The following is a 26,584-nucleotide window of genomic DNA, read 5'->3' on the forward strand; positions in this document are numbered from 1 at the left end:
GGTCTCCAAACTGTTTTGATTGAGCATTCTTATCAGTAAAAGAAGTCTGAGCATACATCCTCAATATGTATATTTATTTACAAAGTATGTATCACAATCACGTACAGTGAATATATCCAAAGCACAGTACAGACTTAGAATAAGTTTGCTGTTGAAAACAGTGGGTATAAATACATATTTCAAATAATGTTCCTGATAATTTCCTTCTTTGGGGGACTGACATCTTGTCAGATCCGATTAGATTATATTCATTTTCACTTGATGACTTGGCCAACCAATTTACAAGGTGACCTGCAGAAGTGGCAGCTAACTCCACCTTATTCTTGTCCTTGCCTTTTGCTATATTATGACTCTTATCATCACTCCATTATTCCTTTGCAGGAATGTTCTTAAGCCATTTGTCCACCCTGAGTGGCTTTAACTAGCTTTAGCCAACTTATGCATAATAGTCAAATGGCTTAAGAAGATTCCGGCAAAGAAACCAGAAATTGAAGATAATACTAAGAACCACACATCTACTTAACCAGGCTCGTAAACTGAAATACGCTGCAACATACTGCAAAAGTGACTGAAAGAAGTAGTGTGCCACCGTCAAATCCTAGCAAGTTGTGGTTCTCAGACTTTCCTCAAGATCTCTCAATTTAGAGTATGCAACAATGACCCACTGACATAGACCAAACGGGAGCATCAGGGTCAATGCATACATTAAATATGAGTGGAGTGTCAGTACTTTCTTATATTTTATGTAAAAGATCATAAATATAATTTCTAATCTTTTCTTCCCACTCCACAATGGATGGTCTAGATGTACTGCCCTTAGGAGACTGCTAATCTAAAGCTCTTAGTCAAATTCTAAGAAATTGGTCCTGATATACTTAGACACGACACTATGAACAAAAAGAGCTTTAAATACAAAAGAGCTAATACCTATGGAGTGCCTGCTGTGTGCTAGGTGCTAGACATGTGTTATCTTGTTGAGTCCTCAAAACAACTCAATTGTGTAGATGAGGAAACTGAGGTTCACTGAGTTCAGTGAGACGAAGCAACTTGCCCAAGGTCATTAAAGCAGGTAAGAGTTGAATTCTGGGCAGCCTGCCTTTATGGCTCCATTCTGTTTTCACAGCACCGCCTCTAGAATGTTAGCGAATCAACTTTGGTATAGCACATTCAATCAGTTCTAAGGAATTTTCCCCCAATTAATGAGGCTTCTCTTGGGGTTTAACTGGATGTTGTAGGTTATAAGTGTGGGCAGGTTCTGCAACGAAGACAAATAGTACTTTTTTAGTGAAAGTTTTGGCTTGTTTTTGCTTTCTTCATTTTGATCTTGGTGATTCAGAGCTGCTGTCACTGAAAAACATCTGTTTTATCTAAATTTAATAAGGCCTATTAGTGGGACACTAAGCCTTTCCTTATTCTGAAGCCTTTCCACAATTTGAAATTTAATCTACTGAAAGTCATAATAGCGTTACCAAAGTACTAGTCTTGGACATATCTAGGTTGGCAGGCCTGTTTCTGATTTTTTAACTTTGCTTTTCCAACATGAATGAATAAGCTCCCTCATACTCACCACAAGAGTCATGCAATTTTTTTCCCTTCCTTCTTTCCATGGTAATCAAATCTATAAGTTGAACTCTGTAAACTGCAAAAACATATGGTGTCACTCTCACTGATGTGCTGTGTGAGGCGGTTCAGTCTTACCTATGGTAAGAGATTACTATCCCTTCTTAAACTCTTGTCAGTGCTAGCTGGTGCAAGTCTGTTAAGAGCTAACATGCTGGTTCTTATTGGATGGCCTGTCTATGATTTTCTCAGATGTCACTGACAGGCAAGGAAAGTTAAAAAAGGAAAAAAGAATTCAGTCAGTCTTGAAGATGAGGTACAAAATCAACTGATCAATTTAACTCAGTCCTGCTGAGGAAGAGCGAGCGAAAGACTCCAGCCCTCTCCACTGACTCAAGGGATATGTTTTTCATCTTTCTTTTCCTTCTCTTCTTACCTGCTCCCAGCTTCTGGATGTTTTCCTCTTTTTCTTCCTCTTATTACTCTACTATGGTAAGGAAGGAAGAACTGCAAAATGTCACAAGGAGATGAAAGAGAAGAATGGGGGTGGGGGGGAGAGAGGAGAACATTAAAACAAACATATACAGTTGCTGCTTCTACTGGACAAGTGTACAGACCAGCGTGCAAGGCAGCGGCCATTGGGTCAGGATGACCCATTCCCTTCAGTACTGGTTTTAATGTTCTGTTTCAGCCTTCAGGGAGTAGATGGGTGATGGTGACAGATAAAGGTACAACCCAATCCACTGCCTCTTTCTCTCTGGGGTTTTAAGGTACCCTTGCTTGGGGGTTGGGAAGAAAAGCCGAGGACCTCAACCCTAGCAGCCTAGCTGCTTAACCACACATTTACAGAATCACTTTCTTTGATTTGCGTACTTTACCAAGGTATATATCTCAACAACAAAGCAAAACTACACGCCTGTTTTTAAGGCCTCTGTAACTTTCCTTAACATTCATCTAAATGGAACTCTCTTTCATTTTTGTCACTATCTGATATCTTTGGGGGAAAGTTTCCTTTAAATCATTCATATCATCTTTGTTTTATATGATTCTTCATAGAATTTCCAAAGGGTCTTCACATTTTTTATCCTGACACTCAAAACAGCCTCATGAAGTTGACAAGCTAAGTTGACATTATGTTAGAAACCACAATAGGTGTTCCTCTGAGAACAAGACCCCCTATAGTCACAGAGTCACAAAATGCCAGAGCCACAAGCACTTAGAGACCGTCTAGTCCACACCGTTCACTTGACATCTGGGGGAACTGGAGCAGAAAGTAATGTGCCCAAAGTCACATGGCTACTGAGTAGTGGGGTCAGGGCTTACCCTGCTGCATCTTCAGACATCCCTTGTCCCCCATCCATTCATCTTTCCAGTATTCTTTCACATACTTGTTGACCAGCTCTGGCCTAATCCACTAATATTCCAGCAGGGATGTATGGAGGAGGAAGAAAGTGCTGCCAAAGACACGGGGGAATAGCTACAACAATGAAACAGTGAGCTTCCCAAGTGCCAGGCCCCTGGGACTTGTCAGCATGCTGAAGTCACACAGAGTCTAGAAACTGAACAGGGGAGCAGCAGAGCAATACAGTCTTTATCACTGCCCTCCTCTGCATTTCCAGTCCACTCCTTCCTCACGTCTCTTTATTCTTATTCACTCCTAGTTAGTGGTTCTCTCTCCCCAGTGCATTTTTCCCTTGCTCTTTCCCCAATGCAGTCCAGGCAATCCATTCCAGCCCAGCACTTCTCTCTAGCTGCTGAGCTACATAGGAGGATTGCTTAGCAGAAAAGTTATACATTTTATTTATTTATTCTCAGTATAGTTTAATTTTAATACTTTTACATGATTTTATAAATGACAGCTATTTTTATTTATAGTTTATTACAAATCCATTGAACACTCTGGAATGTATGGAATCAGAGAGCAAGATCAAGAAAAATGGCTGAGCAGTAAAAATTAGGAGTAAGTGGAATTTTGCTTTGTAATCTATTTAGGAAACACTCATTTTCTTTGCCTTTTAATTTTGCATTTTTAAAATAAGGTATTTCATTCCCTTTTCTCCAGCTCTCACAACTAGAGAATCTGTCCTTGTAAATGCCACACTTATATTCTGGTGGTATGTCTATAAATATGTCAGACTATAAAGCTGGTCAGGGCAAGATAACCTGAACACCCATTTTCCAGTAAACAGCACAACACCATGCGTGGATCCAGCATGGGAAAAATATGTGGTTCTTCATGTCCTGCTAAAGCCCTTGGACTTTAATCCAACCTATCTTCCAGTGTCTTAACTTGGAACAGGTTTTACTTTACTCCTTTCAACAAATATGTTTACAGTAGGCCTGGTCAAACAGAAAAGGGTATTTTTTAACTCTTCCTCTCTTGTTTGGTTTATATCTTGATAAATCTAATTTTCAAAGGCTAATAAAAATTTTACTTGTATAGTTTCCCATTCTATTACCATTAAAAATTACTTAATTTTCCCAGTGAAAAGGTCCACTTTGATTTTTGTTTCCATGAGACAAGCACATGGGGTAATGAAATATGTTGGAAATGCTTTGCAATATGCTGCTGAAATAACAACAATTACTGATTCTGTACTGCAGTACATATTAGGAAAACCACAATAGATGCTAAAAGGAAACTGCATCATTTGGGGATGGAAAAAATGCAATGGATAAAAGCCATGCAGTTTAAATTACAGTCATGTGACAATAGTTCTGTCCCCCACAGCAGCAAAACTTGCCATGAGTAAGTGGTGGTCTTAACGATTACTGATGGAAGAGATACCTATGACCATGAACTAATTAATGCAGTAAATATTTACTGAATGCTTGCTATGTGCTGAGTGCTGAGTACAACTCTACCTATAGGGGCATAGTATGTTCAGCTGCAGTCCTGTGGAACACTTCGCTTCATTGAAGTTTCACTATGGTACAACTGGTGTTTATATGAGCAACTCAGAGTACCTAACGATAAGTGCAAGTTTCAAACTAAGTCATATTTTAGAGACATAACAAAAGAGAGAGAGGTACTTAAACTCACAGAGCCTTACTACTTTTAACTTTATGGATACTAGACTATGTCAAGAAAATCTACAAGACTAAGCAAAACCCTATAGAAACTCAAATTTAAAACTTGGTTTTTGACTATTTATACCTTTGCATGTGTTCTATGTCTAATTTCATTGGAACATCAGCTCCTTGAGTGCAGCGACTGTGTCCACTTCTGCTCACCATTGTATACCCAGTGCCTGGCATTCAGTAGCTAGTGAGTCAATGATAGTGAAAGAAAGAATACAGGAAGGTAGTCTCACATCACTGTATATTTAATAATATTTATTGGCAATATAATAAATATTAAATGGCCCCACTGATTGTGCTTTATTAAACAGTCAACATTCCCCTATACTCTAAATAGCCTTTTATCCATGAACTGAAGAACTGTCCACTGAAGTGTGTTTTCCTTGGTTTAATATCCATTAAATCTATTAAATGTTGCTCATTCAGAAGGTGGTAACTGGTGTTTTGAGTCTTTAGTTAGATTACTGTGCATTCACAGTGCAGCAGAGTTTGGCAACATTTTTCAATCTACAACTCATAGACTGCTATAAATAGATAATAATCTACTCCCATGATAGAGTTACAGAGTTACTTTGATCTCAGTGACCTCTCCCTACTCCGAGGAAAACACAGATGCCTTGCAACCTTGAGGAGCTCAGTGGCCTCTTAGGTTTGTGTGGTGATTATTACTACTATTTTTCTGTAGTTTGGAACATATAGGGGCCCATATTACTCATCTTTTTTCAGGCCTTTGACACCTTCTTATAAAGGAACATCTTATGAACTGGATGAATCACAAGTCAGCCAGGGCAGGCACAGAAGAAAGAAGCACAAGATAACAGTCTCTCTAAATGAACAAGGGTCTGAAAGAAATCAGACGTCAGGTCACAAATAAAAACAATTTTCCTTAAAAAAAAATCCTCTGCCTACTCTCACCCTACTCTGTGAGATTTCAGGTAAGTAAGTGTCTAAGGGGAAAAGGAAACTTGTTGGAAACCAACTCTCACAGGTAATGAGAATGATCTAGAGGGAAAGGAGCTGACTCTGGAGAAGATGGATGGACCGCTGATGTCCCACTTTTGGGGCTGTCAGAATGCTCAACTGAGACATTCTAACAACCCACCGGGCTGATAGGGGTTAAGGAATTAGTATGCATCAGCATACATTCCCTCAATCACATTAGACTTTCACATTCCCAGGTCTGGTTTGCCTTTTACAAAAATAATATTGGTTTAGAATGCTGCTCAGAGGCTGCTTCACAAATCTGAGAGACCAGATTGTAGCACCTCTTTTTTCCTTGCTACTGCCACAGCCTCTCCCTCCCCCATGTAACCAAAAAGCCACTTCTTAGACTTTGGTAAACAATGTGAATGAAACTGAGAGAATATTTCTGTGGACTTAACTTTCCTGGAAATAATTATCAGTGATGGAAAACAAACTCTTCGTAACAGAATAAAACGTCATTAATTTGAGCTCCACTAATTCAAAAATCTGTGCTAATTCAAACAGACCTATGCTGACAGGAAAAGAAGGGTCTGCTCCTCTAAGCAAATCAACTTTGTAATTAAGGTTGGAAGAGAAGTACAGGACTTGCTGAAAGAGAAACTATTTTCAGAACTGTAGAATTATCCATCTACAAACACTGTAACATCATAATTACACATCTTTTGTGTATATGAAAAAGCAGATCTCTTGAAGACTTTTATTTAATAATACTCAGCCATTTGGGGTTACCTATGTCATTAAAACAAGCAAACTATTTTAAAAGAAAATTATATTCATTTTTATTTATTATACTGGACTTCCTGCAATTATTTTGAATTTGGGAGCTCTGATTTCCACTTTGGTGTTGCTAGGCTACTTGCCTACAGTCGTGGTCACCCTCAAAGACCTCTGAGTATAAGTCCTATGGGAGATCACTAATAACTGAGGCAGAAATATGGCCCAAGTCTCCGACTGAGTTCAGTCACTTACTGTCTGATCTAAAGAAGTCACAGACTTTTAATACCTCAGGTTACATCTAGCTGTAAAACAGGGGGAGAAAGAACAACAGCAAAAAGAAAGTGTACATCCCTTAGGTTAGAGACCTACACACCAGAACAAATGTAATCAAAGGCAGAGCAACAAAGTCCTAGGGAAACCTAAGTATTCAGTCATTGTGAAACAAATATCAAATGAAAGCACAACAAAGTAGCATCACTTTCCAAAGGAAGTACTCCTGAGGCTGTTACTTCTGAGGCTGTGACTCCTCATACCTCCATATTGGCTCTCACTTCACTAGCACAGGGCAGTCTTCCAGCTCCCTCGGTGATCATGGCTCACTGCCTGAGAGGCCAGGTTACCCTGTCACAAGTTTAGCTCTGACCACTCTAATAATACTGTAAGCTCCTGGATTCCTACTGGTTTCCCTTAAGCACAAGACATGCAGAACTAGCATATCATGGAAGGGTACTTTACTAATTTCACTTGGGTTGAGGTGATAAGACTTCTTCCTTTCATACACAGAATTGTAAATCAGAACACTAGGACTAAAAAAAAAAGGTTCCCAAATTTCTAGTTTTTATAGAAACTTTGAAAATACCAGAACCATGAAATGTGTTTGCTTAAGAAACTTTGGGACACTAAAATTGATAGGTGTCCCACAAGAATAGTGAATAAAATAATCATAGGTGAGTGTTCCAATTAAAGTGAATGCTAGCCAGTACATTTTATAGGGAAAAGATTCTTTGAAATGGTTTTGGGCAAGAATATCTATATTCTATTTTTAAAAATATTTTCCTCACACCCTCTCCAGCATGTTTTATTTGTAGACTTTTTAAATGATGGTCATTCTGACTAGAGAGAGTGATACTTCATTGAGCCTGGAAGGCTACAGCCCATGGGGTCACAAAGAGTCAGACACGACCGAGCGACTTCACTTTCACTTTCATATATGGAATACTACTAAGCCAATAAAAAGAATGATATGCCATTTGCAGCAACATGGATAGACCTAGAGATTATCATTCTCAGAGAAGTTAGACAGAGGAAGATAAATATCATGTGATAGCACTTATAAGTGGAATCTTAAATAAACAAGAAGGTCCTACTGTACAGCACAGGGAGCTACATTCAGTATCCTGTAATGAACAATAACACACAAGAATATGTGTGTGTGTGTGGATAAGTGAAACACTCTGGTGTACACCAGAAACTAACACAATGTTGTAAATCAATGATACTTCAATGAAATAAAAAAAAAAACATAGGTCTCCTTATCTACTGGCTTGATCATCTGTGTCAGTCTCTATATCAGTGCCAAACTGAGAGGAAAAAGAGGGTCCACAGTTTCAAAAGCATCTACAATCAGACACCATAAGCTTGTGAGTCTTTTTAAATGAGAATTTTACTTTTTAAATTGTGCCCAGTAGCCATGTATGGATGTGACAGTTGGACAATAAAAGAAAGCTGAGCACCAAAAAATTGATGGTTTTGAACTGTGGTGTTGGGAGAAGATTCTTGAGAGTCCCTTGGACTGCAAGGAGATCCAACTAGTCAATCCTATAGGAAATCAGTCCTGAATATTCATTGGAAGGACTGATGCTGAAGATGAAACTCCAATACTTTGGTCACCTGATGCGAAGAACCGACTCACTGGAAAAGACCCTGATGCTGGGAAGGACTGAAGGCTGGAGGAGAAGGGGACGACAGAGGATGAGATGGTTGGATGGCATCACCAACACGATGGACGTGAGTTTGAGTAGGCTCCAGGAGTTGGTGATGGACAGGGAAGCCTGGCGTGCTGCAGTCCATGGGGTCTCAAAGAGTCAGACATGACTGAGCGACTGAACTGAAGAGTAGGCAAATATTTAAGGTGGTCAGCAAACACAAGACACAAGTCAACTACTAGGCCCGAGTAAGGTAGCTGAAAGTTCTGCTTTAGGAGGGTTTTGCCATGGGAGATCAAAAAAAGGCATAATCCATACCCAGATAAAACTAACCATTGGTGATTAATTTTCTAAAGAAAAATTAAGAAATAAATGTAGTCATAATACAGATTGGACACTTGTCTGAGGCTGTTTCACTACTTAATGCTAGACTATTACAACATAGTAGCATAAAAATAAATGTTCACAATCTTTTATCTGAAAATGATTCTTTTAACAACGTGTACAACAGCAACCACCCTGTTATTTTCACTAAATTTCAGGGCTTCTTTTCCTTTCAGAAAGTACAAGTCGACATTTGTTCCCAAGGAATCATCTAAATAATCTTGTGGGACTAGCTGTTCATTTTTACTGCACTATATGAACACTGCTCTAACTCAGTGACCCCGGATACCTGGAAATGTTATTTTCTTTGTTAATGGAAATTACTGCAATAGGGGATGGATTCATTGACTCCAGGAAACTGCCCCCACAGGCAGCTTTGAGAGTCTAGGCCAGTCAAGGAAGCCAAAGTGTCACAGAGCACTCCTACACGCATTGGAGAAGACCCCTTGGATAGAGTTACACTAGTCTAAGAGTTTCAGAGTTAGGACATCAGTCAGCTACAATATAAAAACAATTCTTCTAAATTGGAATCATATTCACAAAACATCTGGAAAGTTCCCCAAAGGAGAAAAGATTACCAAGAAGTATTGCTAAATAGATGGAAGAGAAGATGCTGACTTTTATCATAGTACAAAATTCAGTCAGTTTCCATTGTCCTAGACAAATCAAAAGACATGCTGTTTACATTTAAGGAAGCCTGGAATACATTTTAATTCAGCCCTGAAACCCAGACATTCTTAGGTAATAAGCACAGATATTTAAATTCCATAACAACCATTCAGTGTTTACAAACATTTATTTCTTTATAGATTTCTCATCCACAAAATGTATATTTGGTTAGAAAAGGAATTTTGAGGGTTTAGCTGTACTTTAACAAATGTTACAACATCAATGTTTTTTTCAAGCAAGTGTAGCCTATAAAAATTATCTTTTATTTTCTAAGCTTCTCTTTGTGGCATGAGTTAAAAGAAAATAATGTTATCAAGGATCCCGTTCCTCTATTTTCTTTACTATGACTTTACATAAAATAATATATTAAATGATACTACTATCTAATATAATAATGCATATATTTTTTAAGGCGAAGGAGATTAAAAAGTATAAACTTCCAGTTGCAAAATAAATGACTCATGGGAATAAAAAGTACAATGTGGGGAATACAGTCAATAATTATGTAGTATCTTTGTATGGTGATGGACAGAAACTAGACTTCTTGTGGTGATCATTTTGAAATGTATAAAAATATCCAATCGCTATGTTATGCAGCAGGAACTAACACTGTTTGTAGGACAACTATATTTCAAAAACAAACTGATAGAAAATGAAATTTGTGGTTGCCAGAGGTGAGGGGTAGGAGGGGGAATTGGATGAAGGCAGTCAAAGGCACAAGATTCCAGTTATAAGATAAATAAGGACCAGGGATGTAATGTGCAACATGACAAAGATAATTAACATTTCTGTATGTTGTATATGAAAGTTGTTGAGAAAGTAAATCCTAAGAGTTCTCATCACAAGGAAAAAATTTTAAAAAAGGTTTCTTTTGTATCTATATGAGATGATGGATGTTTACCAAACTTACTGTGGTCATCACTTCATGATGTATATATGTATGTCAAGTCAAGATGATGCTGTACACCTTAATCTTAAAAAGTGCTGTGTGGTGAACCAGAAGAAAACAGAAGTAAGACAATGATATAAGAATATGTTAAATAGTCTATTTCACTCTCACTACCATATCTTGAAACAATTTTCAATAAAATTTTAATTTAAAAAGTCTTCAATGCTCAAATTCAGGAAAAAAGATAACCTAAGATTAAAGCCAAAATTACGATGACATTAAAAACAACTCTTCTATAAGCAATGTGTCAAACGTGTGCCTTTTCCTGCATTGCTTATCACTTGTAATTGTGCCATCTCCCCATCACGTTAGAAAGAACCTTTAGAGCCATCGTCAACTCTTCCCTTTACCTTATTCCCCACATACAGCCTCATCTTGTTCTAGCACTACCGTGTTTCTGTTATATGTCTCTTTACATCCTTTATGCTACTAATCTAGTTCAGGCCTGTAACGTGTCTCATTTAGAATATTTAAAATTAGCCTCTGCACTATTTTGTCTCTCATCTTTATCTTTTTCACTCCATCCTATGTACAAGCAGCCAACTCATCCTGAACGACCCTCTTACTCTGCTGAAAACTTTTCAATGGAAATTTAATGCCGTTAGAAAAAAATTCCAGCCCCAGTCTATCATTTTCTCTCCCATTGTCCTCACTGGAGCTCAAGCCACACAGGGTTACTTTACTGTTCTGCCCCAAACAACATACACACTGTTCTGCCTCCTTGCATTTGGCTCAGGAAGTTGTTTTGGACACACAATGCATACGTTCTCCACATCCTCACTTTTGAATGTTGAAATGGAGTCTTAAATGTCTGCAAAGGTTCACCTTAAATGTCAGTTCTTCTGTAAAACCTTCTCCAGTCTATCCAACCGTAACTAATTCTTCTTACTTTCAGTAGTGTTGTTTATACATCTAAATAGAACTTACACTTTCTTCCTTATTGTTCTTTTGTGTACCTGTCCATCTCTCTTTTTTTTCAGTTTCATTTCAGTTGCTCAGTCATGTCCAACTCTTTGCAACCCCATGCACTCCGGCACACCAGGATTCCCTGTCCATCACCATCCATCTTTCTTATAAGACTGCAAGCTCATGGCGGGTAGATATCACATATTGTTCACCTTTGTAGCCCCACAGTACCTGGTACAGTATCGTGCTGAGTTAAGTGCTCAATAAATGTGGAATTGAACTGAATAAACCTTCATTCAGCCTGATGTAACTAAGAAGCAAGACTATCAGGATTTATAATAAATTCTATCTTTAACTACAGCTCTGCTGTTATAATTGCTGCTTATTTAGAGAAAATACTGAATACATCTTTCAATCAAGCTTTGAAACTATAATAACTATTCTAAGTTTGAATTACCTTATTAAGAAAATAAGTAGAACAGTAAGAACACTGAAATCTGTAGTAAAATAATGCCAATGAAGAAAGACCTTTTACTGTAGATTCGGCTGGACAAGTTCAACCAGTAAGCCACAAAGGCAGTCTTTTTTTTTTTTTAAACCCAGAAATTAAAAAGGGCAATATGAAGCAAATTAATTAAAACTAGCAAGGAGACACTGGGTAGAGGCTGAGTTCTTAATCAGTAACTGGTTCTTCCTGCAGCTGGATTTGGATCTTCTCCCACTGAAGGGCTGAGTAGACTTGATTCCACTTAATTTCCAAGTCTGACAAAATCACAACTTGGAAGTGGTATGACTACTGGCAATTGTTAAGCACAGTAAATCCCTTCTCCTTCCATAACCCCCTCAAATGTCCTGCATTCACAGCTTTTTTTAAAATACCAGATGTTTTGTTGAAATTAACACATTCCTATCAAATGCATGTCAAAAAGACTTCTTTTTTCCCCACTGCATTCTATTTAATCCCCAAACTGTTTATCTGTTACACAGACAAATATTGCATAGTATTTATTGTAGGGGGAATGACAAGGAAAGTCGGGCTCATAGTAGGGTGGGATCCACTCTGGAGCAAATATTCCCACAGATAAATCACAGATGGGAGCCCTTAGAGGTCATATCCCTCAAGAGGACTTTTTTGAACTTGCTGAACACAATGATCAAAATGTTGTCACAGTCCCTAGCCCAAGTCGTCTTCTTTGGGAAAGAGGGGGTGGGATACAGTTTTGTCTGTTGAATTCAAGTTTTATTTCTTCGTCAACAAAGCCTTTCTGTGTGGTTTCATCCATTAACAGATTCAAGCATATTTAACTAGATACAAAAAAAAAAAAAAAAACCGGCACAATGTGAAGACATGACCTGGGATTGCTCACCTCAAACTTTCATCCCTCTAAAGTGTCCAGCTGTCACAGAAAGATAATTTCTGACAAACCATCACCTGCTCACTGAAACCTTTTTACAACTAGAAACTACAAGTAAAACTTCACAGAAATGGCCATTTCTGAGGATTTTTTAAAAATACATGGATAGCAATGCCACTGCAAATAAAATGTCCCTCATGAAACAATTCTAGTAAGCAGCCTTGTGGCACCAAATGCTTATAAGTTGCAATTGTGCACTACAGGTAATATATAGAATGTTAAATATCACTCCCATTTCCTTTCTTCAGGCTATTTCTGTTTCTCAATCATCTTATTTTTAGAAATAGTATATATAGGTTTTGCCATGGAGCATTTATAAACTTTTTATTTCAGTTGTTTCACTTTATAATAGCAAAACTTAACAGCTGCAACTAGGATATTGAAATATTCTATCAACCTAAAAAGTCTCCCATAAGAACTGTGTTCCCATCCTTTATTAACTGACAACTGATGCAATTATAAAGCAAATTATAAAAAACTCCTTGATTTAAAATTATAAATAGAAAACAAAATACAGATATGCCTCACCGTAGGTTATATCTAGGTTCGTTCCTAAACATGAAAGTAAACTGCCTTTACAAAATAATTTTGTTGTCCTATGGTTTACATGTTCAGAGATGCTTTAATCTTCATTTCTCGCTTCCCTTGCATAGGCTTCTAACATTTTCTTTAATTACCTTATCCACCTAAGTAAACAATTACTTCACTATACTAACGGAACTGAATGCTTTTATTCAAACATTTATTTTGATCTATGCCTAATTCCCCACAGCCACTTAAGGGATGCAAAGATGTGAAAAATTTACCCCACATCCTCAAGGAACTACCCATCTAGGTAGGGAAGACAATCAGGCAAGAAACTAAGGACACTGCAAGGCAAGATAAAGCAAGTCCTCTAACTGAGGCACCAAGCAGTGTGTAATGAGCACACAAGTGCAGCAGCATTAACTAGGAGAGTTTGGGGAAAACCCTGGGCGACTCCTTTGGGAAACAGAAGACAGAGTCTGCCACGGGAAACTGGAGAGCCATGAGTGTTTACTAATTTATTTGCTTTGAAATGTTTCAATTTTCCTTCTGAAAGGTTTTCTTAGTCTTGAACTTAAAATGGAATACACCTAAGGCAAGAGACAGAACAGCAGCAATCAACTCTGACATTAAACAATTCCTCAGAATTTCTGCTCTACCAGGCCCCCTATCACCCTTTCCTCCCACCTCTTTGGCCTATGAAGTAAGCCTACAAGTGACACTTAAATGTCTTGTTTAGCCTCACTGACATCCCAAAGACAAAATACACTACTAATTTCTGGCCTGGCATCCCCAAGCCATTTACTGGTTTCTCTTCCACTGCATCATTAATTTGCCATGTTGCCTGCCATGAAGAGTCTCTGGTATGGGGGGTCTTGAATATGTGAAATGACAACTTCTCAAACTTGCAAAATTCTTGAAAGCTTATTAAGAAACATGTGACATGGACAGTGTAACAACTAACACTGACAGTAAGCTTAGAATTAACGGGCAGTATATGAATATACATTTTGAAAAGTATCTTCCTTTACAGAAGAAAAATTTTATATTTTTTTAAAAAACCTCTTCTGAAAACAGATTTCCAACAATGTATTATTTGTTTCAGAAAAAGAAAAAAATTTAAGTGGATTAGGGGCAAAAACAGAAGATATACACAAAGCCTATGATTCTAAAGCTTTTATTACCATTTACCTCAAAATTTTAAAAAAGGTAATGCACCCCTGTCTTCCAAATACTTAGATCCCTGAATTCAGCTGCACTAAAAAAGAAACACAATCTGCATCATTTTATCTTTTTAAACCCTATGATCGTAAGAAATCTAAGTCTGGTAAAACTGATAGAGTCCATGACCATATACATGCAGTTCCTTTTTGAAATTCCTTTCTTATTAATATAAGAAAAATGTCAGTCATGGATATATTTGTCCTTTATTTATATAGCTGTTTCTTGTTTTATAAGTTGCCCTAAGGAACTTCAAATTAGAAAAATGAAAACTACAGCAGTAAATTTGGCCCAAATCATCTATAAATTTGAAATTTGTTTCCTTAATTTCCAAGGAACAGACTAATTTCTTCCCTCCAAAATGTCTCCCTGTGGAGAAGAGCAAAACCAGGGCTTTTTATCTTCAGTCCCTGAAGGTGAAGCCTTCCCCAAACCCTTCAAAAGTCACAGTAGAGTCCAGTGGGTTATGCCTGGCTAGAAACCTGCAGGCTAAACCAGCGTTCCATGGAAACTGGCTGATGTTAAATGCAAATATTGCACAGAGAGAAATCAAAGCTTGGGAAGTGTGTATCCCTGAGAGAATGATCCATTCTGATGGGACTATGGGAGGAGTTCAGAACACAAACTGAACTGAGAGGATGGTTGTGAAGAAAAAGAGCACATGAGGGAGACATTGCACCACAGGATTCTAAAAGGAAAGAACCCAGGAGAAGTTGAGTAAGACTGCAGTGAATAGGCTGAGGGTGTAAGGGAGATTTTGGGGATACTGAGTTAAGAAACTGAGTCCCTGAATGAAAAATTATTCAGTGTTTGTTTTTCATGTTAGCTGAGACCAGGGGGTACCAGCTCAGTTAGCAGAACAAATAGCTTTAAGAAGTTTTCATGGGAGAAGAGGGAACAGTGTCCCTGGAGCGGAGCAGTAGAGCACAGTGGAGCACAGTAGTTGGGAACAGACTTTGACAGAATCAGGTTCAAATTCAGGTGCTGTCATGTAGTAGCTGTCATTCAGCACGTCACTCGACCTCTCTAAGCCTTGGTTTTCCCTAACTGTATATAAGTGAAATACCTTCAATTTCATGCAGTTGTTGAAAAGATTAAATGAGGTGACTTATATAAAATACTTAGGACAGGTCCAGCACACCCACCAAGATAGAAATTATTATTGTGCTTAGGAAACATAACTAGCAGTATGTTAGAGGCATGTTTGAACATAAAGGGAAATCTAAGAGTAAACTTTATATATATATATATATATAAACTTCATATATATATATAAACTATATATATATGTGTGTGTGTGTGTGTGTGTGTATGCATTTACTTCAGGCTTCTCAATACTGGTATCCTGTTACACCTGTAGTTTTGGTTGAATCATTCCAAGGGCATTCTTCATTTTATGTAAACATGCCAAAAACTTGACCCAAGGCAGATAACTTGAGAGTGAGACATTACATTACAAAATGATTATAACAGGGTGCCTTGAGACTGTATGCTTCTTAACATAAAATGAAAATAAATTAATTTACATGCTGTTATGGATACCTTCTTTTGTGAAAATTGTAGTGACAGTCTCTGGTGATGTCAGAAGATTTGTGTTCTAACTCTGACAGAATTTTCTGTGATAAATTGTTGGGGGTACTAAAATTTCTAGTGCCAGTTCTATCTTGGAATCTGGGGACTGTCTGGCCCAGCCAATTTCAGAAGTCTAACATAGGCAGTGAGAGAAGATGCAGTGGTAGCAGCTTCAAAGATTTCAATAAGGAGCCAGTGAAAATTGTTATGAGTGGGTTGATGGGAGTCAGTTGTAAAGCTGTGTATCTTAACCACTCCTAAACTTCTAAAGATTCAGCCATTACTCAGAGGGCAAATTTAACCACTGTTGGTTAATGTGGCTTTCTATGAAGGATAAAGTGCTAAATACAGGCAATCTCTGACTTCTGGCACTTCAACCCAAACTATGTGGTAACTGGAGCTGTGGCGGTGGGTTTAGAGGTGTTTGAGAATGAAATGACTACTTGGAGAGAGTTCCAAGTCAATGGAGAGGTTCATATAGAAGCTAGATGCCCATTTCTTGGGAGACTTTAAGAGAGATAAAAGTACCTGATGGGGGTTGGACTAGATGACTTCTAAGGATGCCTTCCCGCTCTATGGTTCCACGGTGAGCATCAATTTAGTCACTTACAGCACTTACAACAAGAGACTGACTTTATGTTAACCTGCTTTCTAAAGTGTACTGGGTAAGGATCACTATCTTCTGCCTCAGTCTAGCTCCAAGTGGCCTTAAACTAGCCCTCTCACTACCAGTCAGCGTTGGCAACTCCTACCAACTCAAGTACACTGGCAGCAAGAGAAGGTGACAAACCTAAGCTAACAGAAGCAGACAGAAAGGGAAGAGAGTAAAAATGGTTCTTAGGATCAAGGGAAGTTGCTCCAAAGTCATAAGCCTGGTTTCTGTTGATCTGCTTTGATGTGGCTTGGTAAACTACTACTGAGAGCGATTTCAAAACAGAGAGACAAACATGTAAAGCTAATCATTGCAAGTCAATGTGTTCAGTGTTCTAATAGAGGCCTGAACAAAGTGCCACGGGAACACAGAGATGGACCAACTTTGCTAGGGAGTGTCTAGGAAATCTCACAGAGGAAGTAATGTGCAAGCTGAGTCTTGAAGGATGAGGAGGAGTGGACTGGCTGGAAATGGAGAGAGGTGTGGCTGGCAGAGGAAAAAATGTTCAAAAGCCACAGAGACACGGAAGACTACATTTGGGAAGTGGGAGTGTACACGGCTGGAGTGTGAGGTTAAGGCCTCGGGTGCTGTGCTTTTGAAGAAGGATGGGAATAGGAACTGGGGGGAGAGGAAAGGGCAGACAAAGAATGGTGGCACTTTAGAACGTGAACTTAATTCTGAGTGAAATACAGGCTTTGGAATGACTCTGATTTTACTCTAGACAAGATGGGTAGGCAGAAAGGGTCTTTGTGTCACGGGTATAGTGTATCTTAGTTGCTCAGTCATGTCCAACTCTTTGCGACCCCATGGAATGTTAGCCCACCAGGCTCCTCTGTCCATGGGATTCTCCAGGCAAGAATACTGCAGTGGGTAGCTATTCCCTTCTCCAGGGGATCTTCCCAACCTAGAGATCAAACCTGGGATTGTCTCCTGCATTCCAGGCAGATTTTTTACCATCTGAGCCACCAACAGTAAATGAGGAGAGTTTAGTCATGCCAATGGGTAAGTCTGTGTCCATTCTGTCTGATGGGCTAAGTGTGCTGTTCTAAGCAATAACAAAAGCTATGACGAGGAAGATGCAACAGCATGGGAGGGCACAGATGCTTAGACAGCAGACGTACACCTTAGTGAGCTGATGCATGAAGCATGGGAACATCTTAATACACCAGAGATGACAACTTTAAAAGGCAGTCTTTTCAAAAACTGTCTTTTAAAAAGGAGTAATTACATTTATAACATGTCTTTATAACCTTGTGAATTTAACATAGTCATCCATTCACCCCTGAAGTGCTTAAGAGTTGCTTCAGCTGAAATCCACTATTATCTGAGATGGCTCCCACTCCCAGCCACTACTCGTTTTTAGAGGTGGAAATTCAGGAAAGAGGAACTAAGACACAATTTCTCCAGACTTCTCTGAGGCCAGGGATCAAACCAGAGATCTCCCCTTTTGTCCGCAGCATTTTCAGGCCTGTTGAAACCCAAACTGTATTCTCAGTCCCATCACTACTCTTAAAACCTCTTTTTTCCACTGTCACACTGGCTCCCTTCAGAGGGCTTTTGAAAAGAAACTAACATTTTGAACATTCTTTTTTTTTTTTGACAGTCAAAGCAATTATTATTGGACTTAGTATTAACTATTTCTGGGCTTCTCAGCTGGTAAAGAATCTGCCTGCAATGCAGGAGGCCCCAGTTTGATTCCTGGGTTGGGAAGTTCCTCTGGAGAAGGGATAGGCTACCCACTCCAGTATTCTTGGGCTACCCTGGTGACTCAGACGGTAAAGAATCAGCCTGCAACGTGGGAGACCCTGGGTTCGATATCTGGGTTGGGAAGATCCCCGGAAGAGGGTATGGCTACCCACTCCAGTATTCTTGCCTGGAGAATTTCCATGGGCAGAGGAGCCTGGCAGGCTCAATCAATGGGGTCACAAAGATTCGGACACAACTAAGCAAATAAGCTCACACACCTATTTCTGAGATAGTTCAGTTTGGGGTACTCCAAGTGTGGCGTGTTTCAAATGCTGAGCCAATGCTGAGGTTTGGGGTGTGGTACTGAATCACCCATATGTTCTTGTCTGAAGTCCCTTGGAATCCACTGCCCAGGGTCTAGGGTGCAGGCTGTCAGTCAGAGCAAAACAAAGCCAAGTGGCCCAAATGGGGATTGAACCTGTGACCTCATTAGCAATATCAGTCTAACCACAGTGTATGGGTTATTTATTGCTCTTCATAATATTGCAACGCAGCTCCACTCATTTCCAAGGCTTAGCAGCCTTCTCCCTACTTAGGTAAGCAAATCAATCCACCCCCCCTTAGCCAAGGAGCAGCGGAAGGGCATTCTGAAGAATGACTTAGATTTAAAGCAGCCTGAAGAATTTAAGGGAGCTTCTCTTTCCCCCATCCTTAGTGAAATGGCAGCCTTTTAAAACAGCCTTGTGGAACATATAAAGCAGTCCTAAAAGTAGTCAGGTATAGGAACAGGAAGTTGAGTTCTGGGCAATCCCTTTAATTAAAGCTTCTGAAGGATTTATTTTATGGCTTTTTCTAATCTTCTCTTTCACCACTAGAAAGGACACAAGAGTTAGCACTTCAATGTATAAATTTTAAAAATGAGGCTTAAAAACAGGACAAAACCTGCTAAACCTGATTTGAATGATGAAGCCTATGGTTTTCATATATTTATTTACAAGATAGCTTCATGGGCTGAAGTAAAATTGTGAAACTAATTTAAAAATTTTCTGAACATGAGACCAACTGTAGAAAATCTATACTTTATGAATCTAATGAATTTTCTTCACTTTTAAATTTTAAACATACTGAAAAGCTATATTTGATATTAACAATGATTAGATGTACATTCTCAATAGAAGTTATTAAATACTAGTTCTCACCTTTAAAAATCCTTAGCACCTATGAAATTCTTATTCCAGTAGAATTTTTTTGTTATCATTTGTTGATGTCTATTTGTTATATACTATGGGTGTTTTAATTAATTTCATTAACAAGAAGCAGCTCAGAAAATGTACCTATCATAAGACATATTGAATGCCTGCTTTTTATTTAAAAAGTAAGGGAGAATGTAAAAAAAAAACACCTGGAAATTGTTTCTAAAACAAATATATTTATAATGTAAGATAGAGGGCTAACAATTAAGTGTTTAGGTGTTAAGGAACACCAAATTGTTATAAATAATGAAAAGGAAAATGTTTTCCAAAGGCTACTACTTCAGATATCCACATCTGAGGTAGTTGAAAGTTAGGGGGAAGGGCAAAGATCACTGAAGAGGGTTGTTTCTTTTGCCTATTAAGGAAGTCTTTTAACAAGTATTTGCTCACACTCATAAAATAATAGCTGAAAATTTAATATGAAATTGCTGCCCCCAAACTTCAACATTCAATTACTTTAGAGTACTCAAATAACTAGTAACATTGTCCCTTAGAGAGGTAAGTGTATATTATTTGCATGATATTCTAGACGTGAATAATCACCTTGAGCATACATTGGTGTTAGCATCTTCTTCTTCCAGAACACTAAGATACAAATCCATTCTCTTATTTATTCATGCCCTAATGACTCAAATACTTCAGACATTTATAAGTAGACCCAATATTTATTTTTTAAAATGTTCAGACAGAAGTAAATATATTGTTAAATGCCTATGGTATGATTTTAGACCACATCTAATATGACACAAATTTCATACAATATTTGTGTTCTAATTTATCTTTACCACTTCAGTCTTTCACCCCCCCCCCCCCCAAAATGAAGAATATTTCAAGCAGTGAGTCTCAGGAAAGGAGGTAGATATCAGTTTACTGGACTGGAACAAAACATGAATTTACTTTAATGGGACAAAAGGAAAGTGAAATCTAAACTATTAACTTTTAGTTTTCTTCACTTGCCAAGCATCAGTGCTATATTCCAACTGGTTCTAGACACTCTTTGGTGAAGAGTGTGTGTGTATGTGTGTGTGTGTGTGTGTGTGTGTGTGTGTGTGTGTGTGCTGGACTGGAACAAAACATGAATTTACTTTAATGGGACAAAAGGAAAGTGAAATCTAAACTATTAACTTTTAGTTTTCTTCATTTGCCAAGCATCAGTGCTATATTCCAACTGGTTCTAGACACTCTTTGGTGAAGTAAGTGTGTGTGTGTGTGTGTGTGTGTGAAGTAAGTGTGTGTGTGTGTGTGTGTACTCTGTTTCTGAGGTTTTATTTTCTTCCATAGTAAGTTCATTCCCTTTCCCTTTAAAATATTTGTTAGTAAAATCTCTCAGAATACCCAATACCTTGTATATGGTCACTTTGATAATAACAATTTACACACATCCCTATAATTTGGACTTTTGTCCACATAGGAAAAAAGAAACCAAAAAGTGGTATAGTGTTTTGCTTTTACTCAGAGTGAACTGGGAGTGGACTAAATAATCTCATAAGTTGCTTTAAATACATTTCTTCTTTTATTACAGATGTAGAATGTCCGTTTATCCAGTAAGATCTCCTCTGACGCTTTGGCAAAAATCACTTTGTACCTAGGATTGTAATTATTTATATAACTTATCTCTCCTACTATACTATCAACTCCTAAGGCAAAATTTAGACTAAATTTACAGGATCAACTGTTTAAACATAAATAAAGGGGAAAAAAGCAGCCTTTTAAGAGCAAAGGGGTAAAGTTTAGAGATAGATCCAAGAATAGGTTCAATTTCTTCTAGTTTACCCTCTCCTTATGAAAAACCAAGAGCTCTGACAGAGCAAAACACCATTTTCAGTTTCTCCCACACCTTCACCAATTTTCAGCTTCTCTCATACCTTCACCTTCTTACTGATTTTTGACCCAAAGGCATTGTGCCTGTGTCTCAAGGAAGCAGAGATTCCAACTGGAGACTCTGAAGATCTGGAAGATGTGATAAGGAATTAGAATCTGATATACTCAATACACTTAATTTCTGTGGCAGTAGGTGCTATATGACCTCAGACAAGTCTCTATAACTCAGGAGTCATCACCTATATTGAGAATGGTTCTTGCTGTTTGGTTTCTCCTGCGACATTCTCTTGCCCAGTTTTTGGCCACATCTCTGCACATTAGCACAACCATGGAATAATGAAGGCGTGCATTAAACTAGTGGCTAAAGTGAAGATTCCAGATTTTGACATATTTAGCTGTGCTATTCTTTGGATAATTTTGAGTAAAGGGCATATAGCAACCGAGGTTCCAAACTACACCTCAAATTAAATGCTTATAAAATCTGACAATTTCTCACTTGGTAATTTATACACTGAAACTAACAAATGAGGCATAAATTTTAGTACTCAAGCCATGCTACCATTTGTAAAAGGTAACAAAATGTAGATCATAAATTAAGATAATTAATTTTGCATAGTGTTTTTGATAAATCTAATTTCTGTCTCAAAAAACCATATTTTAGCCAAGAGCCTTGCCACAGGCACTTGCCAAAAACAGTCTGGCCTTAACATCTCCAGAATGAGCTTCACTGACAATAGGGTATAGTCAGAAGTGACCCATTTACAGCTTTTTTTTTTTTTTTTCATAAGAAAAATCAATCCCGGTGATGCTACCATAAGGAGTTGGGGAGCTTGTTTAAACTAATTGTTCACGATGACCCAAGTCTAGTTACCTACAATAATCAAGAATAAGAATGAGGGGGAAAATATAATTATGCTGCTTACAATGCTTTTAAACTCATACTGCTTTAGAAAAATGCCAGATTACAACACCAAAATATAAAAGCAAATTTGGCTTACAATGAATCTACTTACCCAAAAGTACCCAATCTAGCCAGGACCTTTGAAAGTAATCAAGTAGGTTGTTAGCTATTTGCAGTATCTCAAAAAGCCTAATAGTAAGTGAACATTTGCAACATGTAAACAAAAAATCATCCTCTCGCTCTCATCCCCGCCCCACCCACACACACACATTCTGTCACACAAAGCAAAACACATCAGCTTTCATATGGTCACCCTATTCCCTAGAAAGAACAAACCTCCCTTGCTATTTTCTCAGAATTAAGCAGTGCAATAAAGTAGTATAGTTCTGAATCAAGTTCCAGACACTGCCTGCACCTGCATAATTATTTCATTGCCAAGCCATCTAAGTACAACCAAGTAAAGGAGAAGAAAGATAGCCTTTTCAGCATGACAATAGGCCATATTCCTGTTTTATGAAGTAAGACCACATCTATTAATCACTTATATATTCTAGAAAAATTACTATCAACTTGAATTTACATAAAGAAATAGACCTACACTTCGCTGAACAATTTATTAACCAAGATCTTAAGGAATTTTCTTCAACTGAGATGTTTATGTTCATCTATACTAACTGTAATTCTCCTTTTATAAAACTATATAATCTAAGTACTGAAAAAGGGGAAATAAATTTGTCTTTGCTTTCTAACATGTAAAAGCCACTAATGCAACTAGCTTGATAAATGCTAGAAATTATTCTTTTTCAATAGGGATAAAGAATATTTCTACCTTGACGTTTTGACCACTAATATATATACTAATTTGTGAATCTTAATTTCACCATGGATAAACTTCTATCAGTAATTCTGAGCTCTCCGTCCTGCTTCTTACTTGCTATAATCTTTCCTGCTTTTACCCAGGTCAAGGAAATAATAGTCTACTTAATAGTTCCATGATGTAATTCTCACAAAGTTTTCCTGCTACATAGGAACTATGTATTTTTACAACTGGGAGAAATGCTCGGCCTATGCATAAGGTCTTATTTCAGTCTACAATAAATCAAAATTTTAATTAGAAGAACATAAAACTGGGCTATGACAAGTATTTTAATTTTAAAGCAGTATATTTATACATAAAAACTTAATGCAGATTAGGCATTCATTTACAAAGTACCTGGTCATTTTTCTTACACTTAGGTTTTAGAGATTAAGGGACCACAAACAAACTAGATCACTATCTTCTATATAATGGTTAGCTTTTTAAAGGAAGAAAGGGCACTCATACAGGTTTTTGCATGCCCATGTTCATGGTAGCATTATGTGCAATAGTCAAAAAGTGGAAGCCATCCAAGTTTTCATGCATGGATGAATGAAAAAAATGTAGAAGATACATATAATGGAATGCTATTTAGCCTTAAAAAGGAAGTAAATTCTAACACATGCTACAACATGGGTGAACCATGAAAACATTATGCCAAATGAAATAAGCCAGTCATAAAAAGACAAATATGGTATGCTTCCACTTATGTGAGGTACCTAGAAGAGTCAGAGTCATAGAGACAGAAAGCATTAGAATGATGGTTGTCAGGGGCATGGGAAGGGGGAAATGGGTAGTTAGACTTTGGTGGGTACAGAGTTTCAGTTAGGGAAGATAAAAAAGTTCTGGAGATGAATGGTGGATGGTTGCATCATCAATGTGAATGTACTTAAGGCCATAGAACTACACATTTAAAATCAAGTAGTAAATTTTATGCTATGCATATTTTACAATAAAATAAAGTACAGCTGAGTAACATGAAGAAAACTGAATAATATCTAGTCACAGATGAAAACAGTGAGTTACCAGATATCCTATTTTTTTTAAAAGGACACCTATACCTGATGAGTCTTTAATTTCACTATTTCTGGTTTTGTTCTCTCCTTTCTCTTTTATTCCAAACCTAGTAAATTCATTTGATTCCATTTTTAAGTTTTATGATTTATATATAGGTTTTAAGACTGAAAGACCAGACTCGAAGAATTACCAACTGTTATGTTCAAAAGAATTGTATTCTTCTTGGAGTCTAACCCACAATTTACATACAGGCAAAGAACATGATTTCATTTCATATGATAGTATATTTTTGTAAAAAGCATTATTCTTTTATACAATATTAATCCAAGTCAATTTTCTGACTAGTCTATGCAACCATGAGTTATATACTTTTTATAACCCCATCTATGGATTTTCTGAAATTTAAATTAATGTTCTAAACTTCAGTCTTAACTGCTAACTAGAATTTTTGAAGAATTACTGACCCATGATTAAACAATTTATAGGAACCTGCTTTCAAGTTCATTATTTTCACCAGGAAGCTGCAAAACATACATTCTCAGAAAATTTTATTTTATCTTATCTTAAATGTAGTAGTTAAGGGCTTGCACTTTGCAGTCAGATAGCCTGGGTTTGAATCCTGTTTTTACCACTTACTAGATGTGTGATTGGGTACATTATTTAAATTCTCTAAATCTCAGTTTCCCTGTTTTTAAAATGTGGATATTAATACCTAAGAGTTGTTGTGAGCACCATGCATATAAAGCTCCTCTGCAGTATCTGACATGTAGTAAGTTCTTAAAAAACAGGAGCTATAAATACCACTAATAACAACAGCATGTAGAAATGATAAGTGCCCTATGCCACTTTTAAAAATGACACCACAGTTTTGACTCTAATATGAATCCAGAAAAAAGAACAACTGTGTATTTTGAGACTTGTTTTCTTTGTTCCTCTCTTCCAAATAACTTCATTCTTATTATCATATTAAGCAAAAAAAGAAATTAAGTCCAACAAAAATGAGAAGACCAGGTACGTATGTGTGTATATACATACACAAACACACATCTCTCTCTAATGTGCTGTATATGACTTCAGCAAGTTGTACAGAAACACGGGGAAAAAGTTGAAAAGTAAACAGGAAGAGTAATAGACTGCATTTGTATATGTACAAATACAAAATTCTAAGTTCAACTATTTGAATGATTCATTCAGAATCATATTATTGTCAGAAAAAATATACTGTAATTCTTCTGGTAATTGCCCTAGGAGACAGATACACAAGTTCAGAAAAATTGGATATTTTCATCCATTTTTATCAACGTACACAAGAGAATTTCATATTTTTTTTAAAGTAAAAACAAACTGCTACTACAGTTACTGCTACTAAGGATTTCTAAAGTATATAATGTTTCATGCTGGGATTTCTGCCACGGTTTCATTTGAAAGTACAAAGGTTTTGTATACTATCTACTTGGACACCCCAACTTTAAAGAAAAATGGAAATTTTATAACATACTTCTGTTTCTGAAAATGTGTTCCTTGGAGCACTAACGGCATAACATAAGAGGGTGGGAGGATAAAAGGGTTCTGAGAAATCCTGCAGTGAGCAGAGCTGTTTAAAGTTGTTTAACTAGTGTCCCCAAAATTTATTTGGCCATAGAATTCTTTTTTCAAGCAATACCAAGGAACCAGTATTCCTCATAACAACTTATTTTGGGAAATGTATAATAAATTGCCTTTCATTAGTTATTTAAAAGGTAATTTTATGCACCTGTCCCAAAAAGATAGTCACTGGCAGAATTTGCTAAAGTCCCAAAATGAGTCCATGATATTTCATGTCAGGAAGAAAATCTATAACATGGCTAGATTTATATTTGTACTATCTTGTAGTTATTTACAGAATGTGTGTTTTAACCCCTTTTCTGCCTGTTATTTATTTATTAGTTAATCAAGTCCAAACACTCCATTTCTAATACTTGTAAAAATCTAAGAATCAGTGTGACCCTCCAATCCTTTCCCTTTCTTTCTGGGCTTTGGTGTAAGCTAAGACAACCCTGTAGCTATGAGCTACATCTTCAAATATAAGAATACTAAACTCAGTTACCAGCATTTTAATAACTGGTGATTATGAGCTGCATTGATGCAATTCTATAGTAAAATAATGAAGCTTCTACAACATTAATCCTGAAGGAACACAGTGACTGATTATTATTGATATTTCATTCCCCTGACATCTCCCTAACATTCCTATAAAGTATATCAACTACTGTAAACACTGCTTTATCTACTGGAGATTGAGCAGCTTGCCCCAAGTACCAAGAGTCAGCAGGGACCAATTTCCTGTTGGACAGATACCGTGCATTTTACAACTATAGAAACTGCATCAGATAATCACCCTGAAATATGAACAAAAACAGGAAATTCCTTTACTAATAGCTTATTATTTAAGGAATTTCTTCTTTTGAAATAATTTTAGAACACAATTTGCTAGAAATCTAAACTTGAACT

General features: G+C 37.3%; 1 protein-coding gene across 2 annotated transcripts in view; it reads right to left on the reverse strand.

Moving 5' to 3' along the window:
• Positions 1–26,584, reverse strand: part of AMMECR1 (AMMECR nuclear protein 1) — a 114,948-nt gene that overhangs the window by 29,995 nt on the left and 58,369 nt on the right. The window lies entirely within an intron of this gene.

Source organism: Dama dama, chromosome X, assembly GCF_033118175.1.
Source record: "Dama dama isolate Ldn47 chromosome X, ASM3311817v1, whole genome shotgun sequence".
NCBI classification, from domain to species: domain Eukaryota; kingdom Metazoa; phylum Chordata; class Mammalia; order Artiodactyla; family Cervidae; genus Dama; species Dama dama.